At 37.6% G+C, this 20867-nt stretch overlaps 1 protein-coding gene across 8 annotated transcripts in view; it reads left to right on the top strand.

Moving 5' to 3' along the window:
- The window catches only part of NLGN1 (neuroligin 1), a 430580-nt gene that overhangs the window by 344707 nt on the left and 65006 nt on the right, over positions 1–20867 (top strand). The gene's annotated exons all lie outside the window — the stretch shown is intronic.

The following is a 20867-nucleotide window of genomic DNA, read 5'->3' as shown; positions in this document are numbered from 1 at the left end:
TTTAGTTTTAAGCTAAATTCATCATATCTGTAAGAGAATTCCCCCACCAATTTCTATTCTTCCCTGGTGAAGATGAATAGCACTGTGTTCAGCCTCTAAAAGCTCATTTAAAATTATTATAAGACTTGTAAATAATAACCCTACGAGTGAGAGATCAACACTTAAATGCATGAAAAGGTGTCTAGAATATTTTTTATTGTCTCTCAGTTCTCCTCTGTTTTATTCACTTGTTGATTGTAAACAAGATATTAAATTCTTTGGGGAAAATCTGGCTGCACAGCCCCAGCTTTTAAGCTAATCTGTCTGAGACTTTTAAACGATGTTGTAGTGAAAGTAAGTCAGAATATACTAATGGCAGACTACATGAAACTGTAGAAAATTATTAATCATCAAAGGGTTATTGAAACTAAAGCCTTATTTCATAGGATTTCAGTAACAAACTGAAGCTGAAAGTCAAGTGAAATGCGTTCTATTAATTTTCCACAGTCCACAGACCTTATCTGTGTGCTGTAAGACAAAGAGGCACCTCGTATTCCTCCTTACTGCATGGAAAACCTTCAGCTGAATCCTGCAGGATAGTGTGAACCTGGCTCCCAAACCTAGTATCACTCTTCAGTATGAGCTGAAACTTGAACTAACAGGGCTTGGACCCCTGGAGAGTTTGTTTTTAGCACGTTCTTTTCCAGTTTTCAGTAGGACCACTCAGAAATTGCGTCCTCGGTGAATATTTCACACAGTCACTTGTGGAGCATTCAAGGCAAAGAGCCAGTGAGTCCACAGAGATAAGTTTCCATCCTGACATATGATGCATTTTTAGAGTGAGTTTACATTGTTTGGGTGCACCCTTAATCCACAGCAGTCAGGAGCCTGCAGCAATCACACACAGGCCCAAGCTTCAATCTATCACAGAATCTGCTTAGAAACTGGGGGAAGTAATTTGCAATGCTTGAGGCACTCAGGGATAAATTGTGCTCTCTTCTGTGAATGACAGAGCTCAAGGAGATAAAACTTTTTTTGAAGTTGTAGAAACACAAGATTATATACCTGTTCACGTGCATACAGCTGCTTTTTTAGTGCTGTGTAGCAAAATGTCACGAAAAATGTACCATCATGTTGGTGCAATGACCTCTAACAGTAGGAACTTCTAGAACTGGCAACCATCAGCCTTCAGAAAACTCTACGCTGTCAGTTGCAACTTTCAGGCAGCAAATTTCCCAGAAAATGGACTATTAATCAATTTGGACAGCAGGAAATATGACTGATCAGAGCAAAGATTGGCATCTTGATCAAAATACATGTTTTATTTACTCGCATTTATAGGAGGTGTGGGCTGATTTGAGCTGAGGTAGAGCCTTTTAATTTGAAATGTTTTGAGTACAGGGTTTATAGAAGCCAAAGAAACTTCTATTTGATCGGCTCTTCATGGATTTGCATATGTTGAAGTGACTGGGGAAAAAAACCCAACCTATTTATTTGTTTATTAGTAGCTCAGAGTACTGCAGACTGCTTAAGGCTGTGGGTGTATTGGTCTTTCTCCAACAGAAACAGCCACTTTTTTTTAAGACCACAACATAAAGACCTTAATAAAGACATTCTGGTTACAATTCTAGTGCTTTACCTGAAAAAATAAACCTTCAGGATTATTAGCCTGGCCTCATTAGGAAAAAAAACACATTCCCTTCAGAAAGCAAATTGAAACGTTCTTTGCAGGAATAAACAGGATTCAGCCGTGGTTGCTGGGTGACAGAAACTATTTCTTTTATTGTGCTTTATGAGCAGTAAGACACAAAATTTGTAACGTTTTCAAGGTCCTATTAAGCGAATGGGGCAGATGGAACTGGGCAGGGAGGTTTGGGGGAATTTGTGTCTGCTCTGCTGCAGAGACAAGCAATAGTTTATCCGTGGTTTAAGAAGCTCTGTGGGCAGGCAGCCTGTATGTAAATGTCAATGCATCCTTCCAGTTTTTTCCCCTCTCTGCTGTGTGTCCAGACCCCCATGGGCAGAGCTTGGCCACAGGTTCCAGTTGCAGACAGCTGTTCAAGGCATCTTCAGGGATCCAAGGCACCCTGCCTCTGGAAAGACAAATACAGCACAGGAGCTAGAGGAGACGCCCAGCCTTTCAGGTCAACAACTGGAAGGGGGGCAGGGTAATTTGCAGAGCCTGAAAAAAAGGCTAGATGTCCAAACCGTGCCCTTCAGATGAAATCCCAATCCCACAGGATAAATGGGATTTATATTTAAGAAGGTTAGGATTTATGCTTTAATAATTAAATGTCCTAATTTCTGAAAGGGGTAAAAGTACAATAAACCTTATTTGCTAGCCAAGTCGTGGATTTTTTTTTTTTCCATTAAATAACTAGCCCAGTATCCAAGTTTACGGTAAATATAGAAGGACCTTATCCTGCAGGTGTTTCTGCAACCTTCATGCACTAATTAAGCCATGTAACCTATACAAATAATCCACTGTGTGCAATTTAACAGGGTAGGAAGTAGAAAGAAGCAGCAAGTCAGTCCCTCCTACCACTTATTGTTGAGTTCATGTATTTTACATGGTAGCACGTGAGTTCTCAAAACTTTTGGAAAAACGTGTCTGCCTGCTGGGTACTGAAGTCAAGAGAGACATTAATATTTTTTTTTTACATAATTACTAATCCCTTCTGCTACCTCCAGGAAGGATTTGTCTCATGGCTGTGCCAAAGCAACTTATTTCAAATTTGTGGCGTGCACTAAGCATGTATGTTTTTTCATGTATTTATGATTCATACACTTCCTTATGTCTCCCAGCTTACTGCTGTCCTCATGTCTCTTTCCAACTGCACAGTTCTAAATGATAGGAATGGAATAATAAGTTGTTTACTCATAACTTGAATGACAATATAATGAGTAAAAGAGATTACAAAATATGGTTTTAGCTAAGGTCTGACTACATATTGTTCTTTCTCTCCATAAAGTCCATGTAGAGGTTTTCTGTTCCTGATTTTTAGCCTCCAGTGAATCTTTGCTGCTTTGGTCCCGTGTTTGTGATTTTAGCAGGTGCCCATGGTAAAGAAACATGCACATCATTCCTGTATATACTGGAGCTTCTATGATCTTTATTGTTCCAATTCTAGCAATTGAGCTTTATTTCCAATGAGTCCTAAAGAATGTTAAGCTCTGCTTTCTGCCTAAAGAATGTTAAGCTCTGCTTTCTGTGAATTCTTTCATGGATATTCTCATCACCAAGAGCACTTGGTATTGCTGTAGAAGTATTAACTCCAGTGAGGCTCATCTCCTTGAAATATTTTCTCATTTTCTAAATACTGAAAACAAGGTAAACTGCACTGCCTAAAAGAAAACACTACAGCATTTCAAGGTTATTGTTTTAGTTATCATTAGGGAGTTTCTTGAAAGTTGGTGTTTGGATTTCTTTAATGAAAATCAATGAGTGATTTTAAAGCATTTTCAAAACTTATTAGCTGTATTATAACCTGGTTGAAAACTGGGAAGATGACATTACGAGTAGACAGTGTAATTCAGGTGTAAAGGACCAAAATGCAAATTCATTTGCTTTAGTTGAACAATGCCAGTCTATCAGCTGTCACCTTATGCTCATGTGCAGGAAGAGTATGGGCTAAAGCAGCACTGTTTACACCCTTCTCATATCTAAAAGAGGTTGCCTAAAAGGTCACTTTTTTTCTGTTTCTGCAGCAGGATCTTCCAACAGCTACAATTCTTCCTCACTCAGGAGTGCAGAGGCAGCTTGCAGGGAGGAGAGGGGAAATAAATGTACATTTTTATTTTAATGGTAAATGTTAAATCCTCAACCCCCCCATATGTAAATTCTTAGGTGTTAACCAGTTACTGTAATGTTATGATGAAATGCCAGTGCATCAGGAACACAGCCAAGCAAAAGCATTGCATGTTTTTCTGCTCTCCTCTTTAATACTGTGATGGGGGTTTTTGTACTCCTGTAACCTCACAGACTTCACAGGAGTGCCTTTAAAATTCAAATCAGGATCAGTGGTCTCCTACTTTGTGGCCAATTTTGCTTGTTCATCTGCTAAAGTTGTGCTTTTCTAACTTCACAAAATCACTTTAATTCCAGTTAAACTATTTCACGTTATCAGTGACCTCAAAATGTGCTACCCTGGTTATACAGGATAAGGTTAGGACTTTTCTCTCTGAAGTAGCTCATTGAATTAGGGGGCAGATTCTGAGCCACTGTAAAGTGGCATAATAAAAATTGATCTTAGGGGAGCTACACTACTTTTCATCGAGTGAGGACATAGCCCTTCTTAAATCTTAATTCTGATTTTTTTTCATTAGCTGTATTATTGTAAGGTAGCAATTAATCTATTACATGCATCTAGCCGCTAGTGCAATGGAAAGCCTACAGTGTACTACAAATCAGAAGCAAGCAGAGGCTTTAATTTAGTCAGAGACAAGCTTTGAAGGCAGTCAAAGAGCCACTGATGGAGTTCAAACGCTCTTTGTCCTGCAAAAATAAAGAGCCCATTTGTTCTGCCTTTTTACATTAGCATCTTTTACCTTGCTGGAGGAAAAGGAGGAAGAACTGTAATCCTAGCTCTTGGGTTTGTTTTTTATTTAAAGAAAGTGAATATTGAACTCATAGGCCTTACCAAAGCTTTAGGCAGTTTTCAATGGCATTTAATAAATATCACAGGCTGGATAGTTTATGCCCCAGTGCTGGGTGGTAACTATTTCTCCTTTCTTATTTTCCTTTTATTTCTCCCACCATGACACAAACACGGCAACGCGGTGCTGGGACAGATGTTGCCAGGAAAAGATTGGTTTTAGAGAGATCCCAGGCAGCTTCCCCCCAGATGGAATGTGCAGTGTCTCACCTGCACAGGGCTCGAGCCTCTGGCACAGGACCCTGCACGCTGGGCAGGGGCTGCTTCTTGACTGTTAAAAAATCCTTCGGTAGCAGTTCTTCCTACCTAAGCAGGAAAGTAGTTATGATCAGAATACTTGATTCTATGACAAACACAGTGGACAAATTTGCTTCTCAAACAATAGAAAAACTATTTTATTGTAACAGGTCACACCTTTAGTCCTTGCTTTGTTCCTTTTGGATTAATTAATTTGTGTGTGATTGTAAGGATCTCTCTGTGCTAAAATAATGTTCTTTTTTATTCTACATCCTACTTCTGCACCTCATAAAACCTAATATCAGGGAAGAACCTTCCCCACCACCCCCAGAAATCGTTTCAGTAATTTGGAGACTGGAGTTTATCATTCCCTTCTTTTTTGCTTTGTGTACAGGAAATAGTTTGTGTAGAACATGTGCTCTCCACAGCACTGTCTGATAGTAGTTTCTCATCCTATTCTCTTTGCAATTTGCTTTTATTCTCAACAGAATTCACAGAGGGTCCTAATCTTACTGCTTCTTCTAGTGGGTAGAGACAGTTTATTCTCTGCAGCATCCAGTAGAAGACAATGCTTTTACCATTAGTTCTGCCTTTAGCCCACAGAATAACATTATAGCCCTGTAGTGTTCAGTGCTTTTCAAGAGCCTCCTTCGAGCTGATTAAACCTGTTTCAAAGCTCAAGTGGCAAATTAAGTTCCATTATTATCTGTTCACTTGCCTTATCCACCTATTTCTTAAAGGAAGTTGTCTTCTCAGTTTTATCTCTGGATTCTATCACAAAAACTTCACCTTCAACTTTTTCAACCCAGAATCTCTGTAATGTGCCAATTAAAAGGGATGTGCAATTATATTTAGTGCAGACAAAGACTTCTTTTAAAACCTGAGAGGCTGCAGCTTGCTTACATGCACTTAACAGCAAAGTAGTGTCTAGACAAAGGAGCAGTAGATCAAACGAGGATTGCCGTGATATGGTTCACACTAAAATCCAAATTCTTTTCACTTTCCTGTTCTGACACTCTACTAAAGAATAAGATGACTTTCCTTTTCTTTCATTAACCAGTATAAATTCCTACCCCTCCTCATATTCCTGGTCATGAAATGCCAGTTCTGTGCCCTTTTGCCAATGCTAATCTAGATCAGAAGTTCCCAGCAGCCATCACGTGCCTAAGTCTGCCTTGCTTACTATATACAGTTATTGATGGAAGATTGTTTCACAGTATGAATGGGGGGAAAGGCCCATATTTTTAAATTAAACACCAATGTCATAGGCATTTCTTTAAATGGGAATATGTAAGAATCACATTATTCTTCTGATACATAATTTTTGATTATAATTCTTATAATTCTTATTCTATTCCTGTCATTAAAATTATCATAGATTCTAAATTTTTAGTATGTTTGGCAAAATAGAATGGAGGATATGCATAAATGGATCCATAAATGCTCATGTGCATGTGTGTGTATTTAGAGCCTCTGACACAACACTTGATAATGGTCAAATCTCAGAGGCACGTAAGATTTCAGGGAGGGGAGATGTGACATTTTTAGGTAAAGACACAACTACCAGTCTGAAATTCACACTGCAAAATAAAATAGACCATGAAAGAGAGGTGGCTTTAGTAGAGGATTAATTTATTAGTTATGCTATATAACTTTGGAGTTTTTAGGCTTGTTTTCGCTTGTGTACAGTATGACTTTTTCATCTGTAGTCACTGAGCAACTACACTCTTCTGCTTCAGGATCTGATCTTTTAGGGACTGAGTAGACTGATTAACAAAAAACCAGCTGTTCTAGGTTTAATTTTCTGTATTTTATGTGCAAATTAGTATATTTTTTCAATAAAAGACGTATTTTGACACTTTGAGGATAGATTTAATCAATATGTGCCATATTTACTAGCACTGTCTGAAACTTGGAAAGTCAAAGAAATTATCAATGAAGAGAAATTTTAAAATGAAACAAAAGTGTTGCTGTGGCCAAAATTAGGACACCCAAATGTCATCCCATCAATGTATACAGTGAAAGGATGTTAGTGGCATTTAATGTTCAAAGTTCTTCCTAGAATCTTAATTTTTCTCAGCATCTCATAGTGCAGTAAACCAGGATATTGTCATCATGTACTTCTGTCTGGAAGGAACCAAATATATGGTAGTGCCTTGATTACTTGAATAGTCAAATTATCCAAAATTTAGTCAGTTCTGCGGTTTTTTGGCATAAAAACTTCTTGCTGACTTCAACAGCAATCCCCTGTGTTAAACAGACAAAGAGGCCTTACCCTGTAATTGCAGAAAGGCTTCTTTTTTGTATGTGTATGTGAGTCCATTTTAAAAAAAGCATAAATTATTCTCAAAGGCTGCTCAACACATTTAAGGTGTGATTTTGCTATTCATGTGGAAGAAAAACATTCTGGTCTTCACAGAGAGAAGGTTCAGTACCTTTTATTTTCAAGAAGAAAAGAGTACACCAAACCTTCACTGTACTTCTTGAGAGTTCCAGCTTAAAGGAGAACTTACTTCTGGAATTTATGATATCTCCTGTTTGCAGAATGTGCAAAAATGAACAAATATAATAAACTATGGCAATATTTGAGCTATACAAAGTGTGTATCATAAATAAAATAGGTTAAAAAATTGGAATATAATGAATAGGTTACAGTAACTCATTGCATACCTTTAGTGCCACCTATATGCAAGGAATGGTGCAAGAAAGTCGCAGCCCATTCCTGGAAAGTTCAGGTTGAACTGCCTGTCAGCAACATTCCCCAAAAGTAAACACTAACTGTCAGCAACACCCCCAAAGTAATGAAAATAAATTTATTAAATGGGAAGGTGCCAGCTTAGTAATAAGTTATTGTCTTCTAATGTAATGACATAAAGCTATTTTCTCCAATACAGAGCTTTACACCAAGACACAATAGTAGTGTTCTATCACACTGCCATTAATGTGAGTCTTGTAATTAGGCTTCTGAAGCTACTTTCAACTTTTTAAAAGAAAACTTTAAAATCGAGCCTAAAAATCACAAGAGTTATTGTATAAGCACTTGTTGGCTTATCAAATTTCAGTTGTAAATCATGGTGTGTGGGGCAGGTTGAGCTGGCTTTTATTTAATTAGTTGCATCTCATTTACATTTCATTTTGTGCACATCACTTGCAAGATTTAAATCTCAGTACTTTGCTATTGGAGTTGCCTCTTTTTTTATTTCCAGTGTGACATAATAACTGAAAGATGCCAAGTGAAATCTTGCTCAGTGTTGCTATTAACTTGCTACACACAAACTATTAAGCTTTTACAAGAACTGGGTCTCAGCAGCAGGTACCCAATACTGAGGAGTGATTTTATTTTATATTCAAATAGCAAGAACAAGCTGATAAACCTGCCTATGCCACCTGCATGTAAAGCCACAAAACTGCAAGTCTTGTCATAATTTTTTTCGCTGTCTTACTAAAAGCCAAAAAATACTTATATAATTTCTCCAGAGACAGCAGCAGATAGAAGCATATAGTCACACCAAAGACAAGTAATTCAGACTATTGATATTTGCCATAAAAAACAATTTAACTGGTGTTTCCATATTTCAATGTCTTTACCACTCTATATTACTATTAATGGTTTTCAATTCAACCATCACACGCAGTAGAAAATCCTGTATATTAGTGAAATAGGCTGAAATTTAGTTCTTGTTCAGGACAATAAGAGTTGTGTAGAATCTCTCATGCAAGTCACTGGAAAAAGCAATATTTGGAACAGATGCAGAAACAAGGATGTGGGTAGGTCAGGGGCATGTCAGAAGGGCAACAGTGTTTGAAATGATTGTAAGACCCTTGGCTCTGGTCCTTCAATGGTAATCAGACAAGTTATGCAGACATCCAACAATTACAGTATTAATGCTGCAAAATAGGGACAAGAATCTGAACAATGACTATTGAGGAGTTGCTGATTCATCTTATAGCACTGCATTCTCCCATTAAGAGAAGAACCAAGTGCAAATACTATATAGATATTAACCCTTATAACAACTCCCTCCTTCCTCAATCCTCCAGGCTTAATTGGCATTTCAGCCTCACACCGGAGCACTCCAAATCATCTTAGGGTTCCTTGTGGTATAACTACTTCATCTTTGCACTTGTAGATTAAAAAACAAACAAACAAACAAAAAATTAACCAAACAGCCCTGTAGACAGCAAATGACCTCACCAGGTTCAGAATTTCAGCTCTGGAATTAAGACACCAGAGTGACTGCTCTGTCTACAGAGCTCAAAGAGGGATGTTCCTCAATCCTTCCTCTGGATCATGCATTCAGCACTGCTCAGAATATCACCTGCAGTGTCTAATAACCAAATTTCTTTTGCGAGTAATGAGATATAGAAGCATCTTACAATGTGATTGCCAACCTGCGCAGAAACTCTTTATTTAAAATTGAAAATATTATAATTCATTTTCAAGCTTTTCAAGGAAGACTTTAAACACATCACTGATCACTAAGTGTTGTTTCAGTTGTCCTGTAATTTGAGGTTCCTTTTTATGACACGTCTGAAATAGATCTCAAGTAGGCCATAGAAAAAGAATACCATCTCTTTAAAAAAAGCAATAGCTTTCGAGGCCCAGGATGGCCTCTGTGCTGAGATTAATAAAGCTTGACAATACATTCTGAATGCAAGCAATGACTTCTATTACAAGGGGAAAAATGAAAAAGCTGCTATTACTGACATAGTCAATAGATTGCACCTCAGTGTATACTGTACTTTCTACATTTTTAATATAAATGTGTTCAGTTTCAGAGGCAGCAGCATTATCAGCATTCATTTTACTCGAGGCAGTAATGTGAGAAGTTGTGTCTTGTGTAATAAATAAATAACCTGTCTTTAAAACCATTTACTCAGATTGCTTTTCCCAAATGCTTATTTAGAGGTGCTCTGGAAGGTGTCATATACCAGGACAGCCATGTTATAAAGATTTTTAAAAATGCAGTTTCTCTGTTTTACCCATAATATAATTGTTTGTGGGGTACTTTCTGTTTTGCTGTGTTTAGAAATAGTATGATGGCAGCCTTGTATGATGGTGGGATGTTGTGGTAAGTTGTAAAACGTGGCTTGAGGCTCTCCTGTTTCTCAGGGGTTCTTGTTGGCCATGAAGACCTTCCAGTAGAGGCCAGAAAACTTTCCATCACCGCAGACAATTGCCTCTCTTTCAATTTGAAATTTATCTTTTTCTCCCGTCATATTTTTCTGGACTTGAATGAACAGAAGAAATTATCTTCTCTCTGTAAATATGCATATTCAGATCCTCATCATCTTTGTAGCACCCACTCACACTAAGAGACTATTTTCTCCATGTAAATGGATCATGTTAAATGGAACTTAATTATAAAATAAGACACCAAGTTAATTCATGCTTTGTACCGTCACTTCTCTGTATCTGTCTTGGCGAATACATTCAAGTGAACTAAACCTTTCCAATCCTTTCAGAAGGCTAGGAAATGAAGTATATCTTGTACAGGTAGCTTATAAGAACATAAAAATGAGGAATGATCAGCAAAATTTGAATTACTTGTAACAGTATCTAGTGTTGAAGGAGGTGTTGATGTCTGACCACAACAGGTGGTTTTTTTAACATAATCAGAACAATGGGTCTGATATATCTCTAATACCTCCTTCACATCAGCACAAATGTGCTGATTTCTTTGGAGTGACCCTTGCTTTACACAGTTGTAAAGAAAGAAGAATCAAGCTGTAAACATATAAGGGAGGGAAAGCATAACTGTCTTGGATGTCCAGAGACTCCAAGTACAAAATAGAGGAAGATTTACCTGGGGTGGCTCAGGGGTTGTAGCCAGAATAACAGGCTGTAACAGAGCACAGGAAATTTAGGCTGACTGGAAGAGCATGGTTTACTGATCTGTGCCTTAGCCATCTGTGGCTCAAGGTGAAAGTTCCATTGGTTAACAGATAGACACATTTCTGACTATATTTAAAAGAAGCAGGTGGAGGTGAAGATGTACCGTTTATGCATTCCTAATTCTGTACTCTTCCAGTGCTGGAGCTGGTTTCTAAGTCAGGAAAATCTCCTCCTGAGACCTCACACTTAAAATGGTGGATTTCGAAGTTAAATCTAAAAGTTTATTCTTTTTCTATTCAGCCAAAAAAATATATCTCTTTTCAGTAGTATAGGTGTTCTATAAAAAGTCTTCTACAATACTTTAGGTCATACAGGGAAACCTAATTTAGAAATATTACAGAAGGCAAAACTTACCATTTTCTGTCCTAGAACTCAGCACTGATCTGATTACTTTTGACTGTGATTCCAGGTTATCTACCTAATTTGTCTACAGTGTTATTACCAACATGTGTTTTCCCACAAGGAACATATTAATTTGGTCGTTGCCCTGGGGAAATCTAAACAAAAACACACCAAAAAAAAAATTAAGTACAAGAATACATTTTCATAAAAAGGAATGTCATACACACAGTAAATGACAGGCTTGTGTTTAGAAGACTGTTAAAATCAAAGGATTTTCAGTCTGCACTTTCCAATATAAATTGCTCATTTCAAAACATAATGTTCTGCATAATTAGATCACATAGTTTGAGCATCTGGGCTATCAGTCTGTGAAGTGATGTGGTAAAAGCTGTGGGTAGTAGGAACAATGAACAAAACTGATGCCCACCTACGGAGCGTCTGATGGCCAGAATCATTCTGCATTTCCCATTTTCTGGTGGACAGAGGGGCTGGTTTCCTGGTGCTCCTTCCCAACTCTCCCTTCTGTGGCTCTTCTCTTTGTGGGCACAGAAATCACAGAACTGGAGCAGAGGTGGCTTGTACCTCCCGTACAGCGGGGTGGCAGTGAGAACACTCAGCCTTGAGCTACAATTAGCCACTGCCCACTCGTTCCATCAGAAGTGCAGTCATCTCACTAATGACAGCGTTCCTTCAGCTGGAGATAACGTGACGGGTAAAATGGGGCTCTGTGAATCACACCAGGGATGTGCACGAAAGGATTATTTTAATTTCTAGTTTAGCAAATACATCAGACCATCAGGCCTGAGACCACTTCCTGATGAGTCCAGTATGGAAGGGGCCAATATAAGAAAATTCCTTAGCAAATTGTTTCGTGCTCCTCTCCCTTCTGTCCCTTACTTCTTCCCCTTTCCTTTGGATTTAATGAGTGAGCAGCCAGAAGCTCAATGGTTATAGATAAGTAATGGGTGCAGTATACAGTTAAATATTGTAAAAGAACATTGAGACATTGACTGTTAGAACCTTTTTCAAATAATTTATAAAGGTACAGAAGGTGTTTTGGAAAATGATGATTTACATGGATAAAAATTCACTCTATAGTTTCTTCAGCAGACTTATCATGACAACATCATCTTGGTTGTTTTAACATAAAGAAAACTGTATGAAGCCAACTTTGGATTGGTTGTGTTGAAAGATTAATTTTGAGATGAGAATTCTTTTAAGAACAATATGCCATTATTTCTACTTATTGTTTTCATTCAGTTCCTGTAATCTGTAGGTGTAGTTTTGTTACCAGTGACTGAACTTCAGTAAAACTCAGGTGTGGGTTTCAAGTATTATTATAAATCCCTTAGTCTCTTGGAAGCAAAGTGTGAATGAAGAGCCTGGGCAGCTTCTGTTATACCAGAGAACCAGATAAACAAAGATAACAAGCTTTTTGAAGTATAGATCTATTTCTTCATATTTTTAAAGAAATAAGCTCTTTTGAAAATGTGATTTTTAGCAAAAAGCTGGGTGATGCTTTAATACTGTACTGGATTTTGCAAGCATGCAGGCTCAGAGAATATTGTTGCTTATCTAATTCTACATACCCTGAAAGCAAGTTTGAAAAATAGGAGTCATTGAGTAATATCTTTACTGGTGCCATAAATCAGAGACTTATTTGCATACAAATGAAAATTCAAACCAAAGTGCACTAAGAAGTAACAGAGCTTTAACAGTTAGGGATCAGCATTTAAATATGAACCCAAGTTTCCACCCTGAAGTAAAGCAGAAATCAGACAGGATCTTCTATTGGGAGATATCTTCTATGTACTTGTTGTTGGAGGTTTGTTTTTTTGTTGTTTTAACTCTGAACACGTTCACAGAAGGATGAAATTATCCACTGGTCTTTGAGATAAAGCCTGTAAACAATTCATTAAAATCTTATCATTGATAGTATCAAAAATACATGAAATATTCAGCAGATAAATCACATCAACAAGTCGTGGTTGTAACCTGCAGCAGTGCTAATCACAAATGTGTACTGAGGTGTGTGAAACAGCACACTGCAGAAGATGGAAGTGAACTCTGTGCTTTCTATTAGCCAATTTTTTTCAGTGCTGTTCAAAAGAGACAGCGGTGAATTCTGAGACAGTAAGGTTCATCAAAGAATGGTATTTGCCTTCTTAGGAAAAAACCACAGTGAACTGGAACAAGGGGGAAAAAAAAAACACGACACTTTAAAATTCTTAACAAATTCCGAGATAAATTTGTAGGGTCAATACTGGAGCACAAATACACAAGTGACCATTTTAGAGTCAGAATACTAAACGAAATTTAAGCTACAGTGGTCAAGGCAACGCCACCTAATTAAAGGTCTGAAGGAGGAGTTCCACCTACAGGGAATAGATGAAACAGCTTGCAGATGAAACAGATTGGAAGGCTGCAAATGAGAGATGTAATTTTTATTAAAAGAGATACAGCAATTTTCCCTATGGTAAGGTCAGGAGATGAAAAAGGAGTGTGCGCAAAGTTTTTAGAAATAGAATGTATTATTTAGAGCAGTCCCGCCTTTTAATTTTACAGAATGAGAACTTTAATTACACATTTGCTTCTTTCAGTGAAGACTTCTCTCTGGGCTCATTTTCTTTTAACCTTAGCTCATTTTGGTAGTCTTTAGCACCCTTGTAGTCCAGTTGACTGTGTGCCTACTTAAGTCAGCACGACTGAACCTGTGTGAAGATGATTGAATCAGGCTGAAAGCTGACTATAAACGTATATTAAAACCTGTATAAATGGACATAAAGGCTATTTTTTCATAAATCAAAGAGCAGTGAATTTTAAATTTATTTGAATGAGTTGCATATTGAGTAGACTTGTTGGCAAGCTGTGTAATTACTGCTTTAAATAACATCTCCATTACAAAACATATTCTTATATATGTAGGTCATCCTAAGCAGTTTCAATGAAATTGTTTTTATATGGTTGTGTTTAATTTGTCTCAGGTGAAACAGTACCTTGGTGGCACCCTGATCTATCCTGGGCAAAGATAATGTCAGTGGATCTAAAGGTTGAGGGGTTACTAAAGAGGGATTAATCCGAGATCAGCCAGTTTTCTTTGGTTGGTCAACACAGCCCTTCTCTGGTCCCGAGGTAGGTCCTCCAAGAAAAATTATGTGAGTCTTTGGGCTCTTTATATTCAGCAATGCAGTCACAATTTCATGGGGGGAAAAGAAGTATTAATTATTCCAGAACTTATCACAGAATCATTGAATCAAAGAACAGTTTGGATTGGAAGGAACCTCGAAGATCATCTCATTCCAACTCCCCTGCCATGGACAGGGACATCTTCCACTAGAACAGGTTGCTACAAGCCCCATCCTGGCCTTGAACACTTCCAGGGATGGGGCAGGCACAGCTTCTCTGGGCAACCTGTGCCAGGGCCTCACCACCCTCACAGTAAACCAATTACATAGTTTTCTATTTATGTATTTAAATATATCTGCTGTTGATATCTTAGTGGATCTTATGTGCAATTTAGGGATGACAGTAATTTTGCGGTTGGTCAAATATTTACCATAGGGTACAAGTATTGTGTAAATGAGTATTCTATGCCTTCATAAAATAGACTTATTAGAATACAAATGGGCTTACTGTGACAATATCATTCTTCCCAGTTCATCTTTTTCTGCATCACAATACAGAAATGTGCTTTGCTAGGTTAAGAGTTCTTTTTTTGAAGAATCCTAGGGAGAAATTAATAGAGAACATGAACTCTGTTCTTTGAGATGTATTAATTTGGCCAGATTGGAAAACTAGTAAGTATTTGATTGTAGGATGCATAAACTGTAATATAACCAGTGACATTAGTTACATTCCTGATTTCTGAGGTGGAACAGAAAGTCTGTTTACAGATCTAGTTAACTGAATATGCACTGTAAAAACTTTACAGATTTCTTATTAACAACATTACTAGCAACAAAGGAAAGAATATCTATTGTTTTAAAAAACTAGTCTGTGTTCAACATGAGGTATGTAAAACCAGCCATTTGTTCATTAATGATAAATGATATTTCACACTGAAACAGCTGCACATTGCCTCAACAAAGAACCAAAATATTTCCACATGTATTGTGTACATTATTCAAAGTGATCACTGTAGCTTGACTACACCCTCTGGTATCTGCAGTGAGAATGCCATGCCAGGAATCAGCAAGTAATTAAAGGTGGCATTATACAGCTGGAATTATACAGAATTAGGTATCTGTTAGAATTTCAGCTGTGAAATATTGAAGTCAAATGTAGTGTGTCAGGCAGAACTTCAGTGAACACCAAATGCCCCACTTCTTCACAAAATCTGACAGACAAATGGCTTTAAAGAATATCACGTGAGCCTCGTTCCATCATGATTAGAGATAAACCCAAAGAAAACTGATTGGCTTTGTCAATCTATTGGTCTAAAACAAACAAATGTACAAATAGCATTTAAGCTGCATTCCCATAGATCAGATTATCATGGGCACTTACTTTTCCATACATATTTTCTCTGTATAAGGAATTCCCATGAGATACAAGTGTTTTCTTTGTATTCATGCCAAATTGCATGGCTGTGCTTAACAAACTGAGGTCATTCAAGCCACAGTTGTTACAAGCTATTAAAACTCAGAGTCAAATACTTAGAGCATTCATTTTGCAGTTGGCAGAAATGCCCTGGGCTGACAAGCACTGGTGATTGTCAGCACTTAAAAAAATAAAGAACAGGTGTATCAATAATGTGGAGTTAATTTAGCCAAAAGTATATTTTAATGCCAAAGTGTGGGAGGGAAGGACAGTTGTCAGAGAATTCTTGACCATTCCCTGTCATTTCATAAAATGGACCAGATAATAAGCAAGGAGAAACCATAAAATCATCACCATTGTTTTATTTTCATCCAAATCCTGAGTGAACTCTTTGGTGAATTCATCATGCCTGACTGTGATTTTTGAAAGGGCAAGATAAATTGCACTACTGAAGTTAATGAAGAAGTTCAAGATTTGACAATTTATTTCCTCTGACAAATAGCAAATATTTATAATGTTTGCTTTAGTTTCAAGACATTACAGGTGCAGCAGAGATGTAGGAATAACTTCACTTAAAATTACGATTTTGCCAGGAAATAATACAATCGTCCTGAAAATATATTTTCTTTCAAGTGAAGTAAATAAATAACCAATAGTATTAATAAGTTGACAAGTAAGATATAGGAAAAAAGGAACATAAACTTCTGAGGAAGCGAGAAAAAGCAGAAGGTTAAGACCCAGGCTGTGGTCTGGAAGAGGTTTGTAATTGTGTTGTTGTCTGGGTGTTGACTGGCTGATTGAACAGCCTTGGAGGTGTTCACAAGCTGTCAGGCCAGGGAATCGGAGTTAATGGACAGCTAATATCATGATTGAATGGCAAAAGTGGAGCCTGATCTCTTTGAGGATGGAAAATCAATAGTCTATTAGATTTGTCAGGCTGACAGGGAGGGAAAAGAGCGAAAGTCTGCTGTATTTGCTTGCATTACAGGGGCTGCTCTAATTAAGCACCCACCTCGGGATGGAGGGGAACCTGTGGAATTGAAGTAGTAATGAGATTCAGGCTTGAAGTAAGTGAAGTAACTGCAGCATAAGGCATGCTGACAGACAATTAAATCTCTTTATCAATGCTGCTTCTTTCCAGAAATAAAATCTCATATGGCAGCTATAAAATAAGGCTGAGCCTGGTATGATCATAAATCTTCCGTCAGCTCGTGGTTGTGCGCGTTATCGTTCCTGTTGTTTTGGAATTGTTTTCACAAAAACTGTAGATGCATTGGCCATTGCTGAGCTTTGTAAATGGAAGTTTCTGCTCCTATGAATAAGTATGTGGCTTAGAATTACTCTGCATCACACCTGCACTCTTTCACTATTAGCAGCTGATATCCACTGTGACACTGCTGATAGCGCACCGTATCTGGGTACGCGCCTGCTCAGCGGCACGAGGTAGCTCTCAGTCTCCTTCCCTTTTTCCTCCTTGTCATCAGGAGGTTACTAATCTGCCTATTTCAATCAGCATGTGCATATCTCCTCCAAACCCGATAGCGAATGTAATGCCTCTGACATTGGAAATGCTAAGAATGTGCCCACATTCACCGGAGTTCAGTGCTGCACGAAATTGCTGATTTGGATTAAACATGAAATTCTGCAAGGCTTCAGATGGCTCACATGCATGCAAACGTATGGCGGTGTTATTTCTGTTATCTCTTTCTCAATCTGTGAGGTTGAGCAAACGAAGGGTTGTAGCCTCAAGACTTCTTGCGGGCGAACATTTTATTTTGCAGTTAAGCAATGGCAGCCAAGGTGTGCCTTTCTTCTCCCAGTGTTTGCTGTTCTTCTCCCAGCATTAAAACTGACCACCTCTGGGTAGACATGTGAGTGTCCAGAGACTGCTGGGCATTGCTTTGCATAACTTTTAAGCAGCCAGGTTTATTCCTTCACCTTGCACCCTCCCTTGCTTCCAACCTGCTATTTGCTGTAGCAAATTAAAGCCAGACTGTTTCACGCTCTGTTTCATAGAGGCACAAGTCAGTGGGTATTATACATAGTTAATTGCAATCTGAAATTGAAAATATATAATTTGGGTTCTTAATACTTTTGGCCTTCCATTTTGATCAGGTATTATTGGTTGCTGAGTGCTCCAAAGGACAAATCAAGAAAGGGTTCTGTACGGGTTCTATATCTGTGACTGAATTTATCTCAGATTTTTGCAGTCATTTGTGAGAGGATTTTCAAACAATTTACAAAACTTCTTTGGTCTAGGAGAATAGTTTTATGTCAAGTGATTGCTTTATCAGGACTCCTCTAAGTGGTGACATCCACAGACTTCCAAAGTAGGCTCAGAAGCAAGACCACACTGTTTATTGCACTTTGTTATATTTCTCTGAGCAGATGTTTCTAATAGAACCAGGAAAACTTTCTGTTTATAGGGTCACTAGTGCCTTCGTTTTGGCTATTGTATTTGTTGTCCTTTCAAAATTGAAGGTAATTTATTCTACACTATCCTATGTTTCTCTTATTATGTCTACAGTATAATATCTATTAGAACATTAATTTAGATAATTCTGTGTATCCAAAGAGATATAGAGAACATTTTGTAAGGGATAGAGCTATACATATGAGCCAGTTGTCTCTTTCACACCATGTGTACGTGCTCTCTGTATCCAAATGCTCACTTGGTTGTCTTCCCTTCATTATGGATTCAGTTTAATTTGAAGTTATTAAATTAATTTCTAGCTGTTTACTGCACCTTATTTGACTTCATGTCCATTTAAAGATAAATTGGTTGCTCTTTATCTCAAAATGCCTTTTGCTTTGATAATTTGTTTTTCATTTACTGCAATTACTGCATTGATTGTATCAGGCTTTATATAAAGAAATTAATGTTAAGACATAGCTCCCTTCAGTCTGGACTCCACACAGGTTCAAAGAGAGGGTAGCTGAAAGATCTTCACATTTTCTTCACAGCGAAATACCCTGTCATTTGATCTCATTTCTTTTTATAAGGATTTTATTACAGATTGTGGTGATTATGCTTTAGAATTTATTACACAAGTGCATATCATATACAAAGAAAACCACCTCATATATTTCAAATATATATTGAGGATGTTCCTTGCAGTATTCCATTCATTTGTTTCTGTTAGTAGATTAAATAAATGACAGGTGACAGAGTGGTTTAAAATGAGCACCTTGTACAACCTGCCTTCGCATCGTCTGGGGTTTAGAATAAAAACAGATATCAGTACAATGACCTTGATTTAATATTTGGAGAATGTTTGCAGAGCATTAAAAGTTCACAGGTTGTCATGATGATGAACTAATCGGCTCATAGGAGGGTAGAGAGCAAGTGTCTGAGTCTGAAAGTGTTTGACATTTTCTGGTGTGTTGTGAATTTCTCACTGAGGGAGCTGGACCTGCTGGGAGTCGAATGCTCCAAGACACTCTTTGGCACTGGGCAGAATTTCATTAAGTCTTAAAGGATCACAGATTTAAGTTCAGGTCTTATTGCAGAGATGCTGTATTAAAGTTTTGGTACTGCTGACTCATCTTCTCTCTTAACAGAAAACTGGTCAATGTGTTGCTGACATGTCATTTAAAATATGAAACTAGAATTGGGCATAGAGCAGGTTTAGATTTTTTGTTACAAAATCAAGGTTCATAATCACTCTGAGTCTGAGGCCTTCTCTAAAGAGATGGATTTTGAGCCTGCAGTGACATCAGCACATCTTGACAAGAGAACCTGTAGTCTTTAAAGGTGCAAAATAATTAACAAGTTTCAATCAAAATGTTGAACAGTACAACAGCAAAACTGACTCCCCATAGAAAGCACAGGGATAACAGAGTTACATCTCCTTCAGTCTGAAATGTGCAGAAATAGAAAATAAATAAAAGTCTTTACCCAGATACAATAGCTCCCTGAAATTATTGCACCGAGGCTACTACATTGTATTTATATGAAATAAATAAACACACATTCTAAGAACTAAACAGATTAGCTTTCCCTAGAGGGAAACTGGGATATCTTTTAAAGTAATGGGTGGAGTTAATACAGAAGCCAGAGACCCTCACAGACAGCAGGACTGAGGGCCTGGCAGCAGCTGCCCCTTATTTACACCAAGGGACTGCAGCCTTGATTTCTTTGCTTATCTCAGTTTGGCACTTAAGATCTTTGGAGGGCAGGGAAAGCTCCCTGATGCATTTGTGTTGATGCTGGCAAAACACATTCTTGTTGAAGTTGGCAGGATACACCCATTTCAAATGGAATACTGATTTTTTTGACAGTATGAATATAATCTGGTCCACTGGAATACATATATGATTGTGGGCTAGTGCAAATGTGGCTTTGTAAATCATTCTTTTGATATACTGGCATGTTAGTGATATTTCTTAACATTCTAGTTTTCAGTGTTTGCTGTTCAGAATTCAGTACTGCTGGAGAAGAGTAATGAGGAATTCAGGAAAGCAGACTTTTCATTGCACTGATAAAGTAGCTAATACTCACTGTTTATTTAGGTTACACCTTCAAAACTGGGAAGAATTAATACTGCAGAACTTCTAACTTTTGCTTTTAAAAGACTTTTTAAATTATTCTGACTTTTATCAACAATAATTCCTTCAATCTTCAGTAAGATACTTTTGATTTTGTCTTCGCTTGGAACTAACTCCTTTAAAAGAATTTTATCATTTCATATTCCAACACTGATAAATACAAACGAATTTAAGAAGGCACAGGGTTTTTTAATTCTGTGACATTTTTTTTTAAATTGTATTGTAAACACAGTGCAGATCTATGTGATCATTCTATAATTTTACAAAACAGAACAGATATGAAATAAAAGAGTTTTCCTTTCAAGTGCTGGTCACCTTAGAATTGGGTTTTACTTTAGTCCTACCTAAGGCTGACCAGCACCACGCAGAGACATGAAACAGTCTAAAACAGAGGCCAATTAAACAGGCAAAACTCCTTTTACTGGCTTCACTGTACTTCAGACAATGTCTGTAGCTTTTAGTTTTCACATCTGCTCTTCCTGATACCAAGGAATGTGTTTCTTTCTGTGCTTGTATTTTTTTTTCCCCCCTCAAGTCCTAGATCATTAGTATCTATTGACATTTTAAAAGTCTGGCTTTTAGATTTAGACCTTAGAGGTACTGATGAGTGCAAGTCAGTTGTAGTTGTAAATAAGGCCAAGTATTTCCATTGCCAGTACTTGAAAGAATTG

This window comes from Myiozetetes cayanensis, unplaced genomic scaffold (assembly GCF_022539395.1).
Source record: "Myiozetetes cayanensis isolate MyiCay16 unplaced genomic scaffold, myiCay2020 scf13, whole genome shotgun sequence".
Taxonomy (NCBI): Eukaryota; Metazoa; Chordata; class Aves; order Passeriformes; family Tyrannidae; genus Myiozetetes; species Myiozetetes cayanensis.
The sequence above is the reverse complement of the archived record's forward strand: the minus strand, read 5'-3'. Positions and strand labels throughout refer to the sequence as shown.